The sequence below is a fragment of the Anabrus simplex genome, chromosome 1 (assembly GCF_040414725.1).
Source record: "Anabrus simplex isolate iqAnaSimp1 chromosome 1, ASM4041472v1, whole genome shotgun sequence".
Taxonomy (NCBI): domain Eukaryota; kingdom Metazoa; phylum Arthropoda; class Insecta; order Orthoptera; family Tettigoniidae; genus Anabrus; species Anabrus simplex.
The window spans coordinates 155,122,922-155,125,732 of record NC_090265.1 but is presented as its reverse complement, the minus strand read 5'-3'; positions in this window follow the sequence as shown (position 1 = coordinate 155,125,732).

The window sequence follows — 2,811 nt, the reverse complement described above, 5'->3', positions numbered from 1 at the left end:
AGGCCACAACACTAGTTGCAAATTGAGGATTGTGGCGACATTTAGTTAATTCACAGAGGCTTGCAGACTGAACGCTGAAAGGCATAACAGTCTATAATGATAATGTATGTGTGTATGTATGAGCAGAACGCAAGAAATTACCAAACATAACCGCTGAGTATGGTAATGGTGACTCGTGAGGGAAGTTACTAATTTGTTGCTCACTTCTGTATGAAATAAAACCAAATGCAGGAAATTTCTGAATGCCAATAATTTAACATTGGTAAGTTTAATGAAAGGTAGTTTAACAGTTTTTCTGGATCTTGTCTCCATTGTATATATCAATCCTCTTAAAATGGTGACAGAAAGGGATTGTACTGACAGATGTTACATTCTTTGTTATATTAGTAAAATAAGATATGAAAGAGCAATCTATTTGGTATCTCGCTTTATCTCCAGGTGCTGTCCAGGTATACCTTCTTCTTTTGGGTTGTTTGAACAAGGTGTTTGTAATTACTAGTCCTTTTGCTTTACAAAAGTCTATTAGTTGTTGTCCTCTGTCATTTCTTACTCCAAGACCATATTGTCCTACAGTCTTCCCATCTTCTTCTTCACCAACAGAAGCGTTCCAGTCTCCAAGAAAAATGAGATTCTCATTGTCCTTAATCATATCCATCAACTCCTCTAACTGGTCATATACCTGTCCACTTCTTCATCTGAATGATTCGTTGTTGGCATGTACACCTGTATTATTATCATGTCAACTGGTTCATTTTCTATTCTCACCATAATTATTCTATCATTGTATTGTACATAGCTCTGAACTCATACACCTACGTTTTTACTTAATACTATTCCTACACCTGCATGGCTTTCTTTTTCTCCAAAGTATATAATTCTAAAGTTATCACTCCGAAAGTCCCCCCTCTCAGGTCACTTTATTTCACTTACTCCTAATATGTCTATGTCGTGTTTAGCCATCTCCTTTTTTAAGTTCTCTAGCTTACCACAAATGTTGAGAGATCGTACATTCCAAGTTCCTAAGATAATATTTCTTGTGTTTCTTCCACGCTTTGTCCCTGACCCCAGCCGGAGATCCGAATTGGGGACTATTTTACCTCTGGAATTACATTTAGTTCCAAAGCCCACCATCATTACTGCATAACAAGGGATATCCAGTGGATCTTTAATGGAGTGGTTTCCCTCTGGCCTTCTCCATCCTATGCCATTAACCATACTGGTTCATCTGCCTTTAGGAGCAGTTTCCCACTCCAAGGGCAAGAGAGTGCCCTACCCTATACCCGCTCATCCTCCCTCCTTGGACGCCGTTGGCACTTGGTAAAGGGGGGCCCCCTTATCCCGGGGGTATTCGGTCCATATCTTCTATCCAAGAATAAAACCAACTTGGTAAGACTTGGGATTAGTTCTTCCACCCTCCAAGCCGTTGGGAGATCTCCTCTTCCACCTTAGAGACCGTTGACCATTTTCTTTTTAGCCTCATTTGATCCGCGGGTTCTTATTTGACCATGCCTTATTCGCACCTGTCCTGCATATCTACAGGACGTCCCCTATCAGCCATTGGGATGCGCCGTGTCTGGGTTGAGACCCCCCACCCCAGTGTCTCACGCAGGGTTATGTTCAGCTCCTACTCATTTAAGAGCCAAACCCCCACGCAAGCTGACCAGGTAATGTGTAATATGCTGTTCAGTACAGAAGTCTCACTTTACTCATCTTAAAGATGACTGACAATATGGGCAGGCTGTGTGACCTAGGCAACGCTAAGAATGCTAAACACAGTGCCAATCTTCATCATAGTTTCTATGGTAGCAAAGACAAAACAAACAAAATGGGTGAAAGTGAGGGCAAAGATGTTAGCCGAACATAATGAGTGGCTATCTAGGTAGTGTTATCTATGGAACTATTGTAGCAGTTAACAAGATGGCTGACACTTACTGCACAAAATTTATAATAAATATTACACTAAAAGCACTATCAAACGAGAGTATATTCTTTGGATAACACTAACACAAACTCAGCACCCAAAATAAGCCACAAATTCTCCTCAGAAACTATGAAAGAAGCGCAGGTTTTCTGTATAGGCGGATGTAAGATGCAGCGCTATTACACACGACCTCACCCTCTGGTGGTTTCATGGGTTCAGTTTCATAGGATTGAATATTTCTGTTTTTGGAACTGAACCCATTTAAACCCCTCAGTGGGAGGATGTAAAAATATTTCATATTTAACATCTAGTCCATAAAAGAGCAGCCATCAATTGAAATTTCATCTCTATACGTCAAAAGGTTTTGGAAGAATGAATATAACACTTTTCTGACCTAACCTTTTCTTAAAATATTTCTTATTTAACATCTAGGACATAAACGAACGACAGTATGTGAAATTTCATCTTCATACCGGTATGTCAAATGGTTTCAAAGGAATGAATATATTTTTCAGACCTAACCCCAATTTATAACCCCAGAAAATATAAATATATCATACTTTGTATATGAGATTTAAAAACCTACCATCATGTGAAACTGCGACTCCCAATGTCAAACAGTTCAGGAGTAATGAATAGAAGTTTTAGAGTCTAACCACAAATAAACCCCATAGGGTGGCATGTTTTAAGACCATTTCTTGTTCAATATGTCAGATACTGAAGAGAAACCTTCATGTGAAATTTTAACCTTGGACGTAAGACTGTTTCAGAGAAATTAAAATTTTCCTTTTCAGATCTAACCCATTAGAACACTTGGAGTACAGTGTTTTAAAATATTTATTACTTTTGCATCTAGGACATAGAAGCAACCATCTTGTGAAGTTTTAACT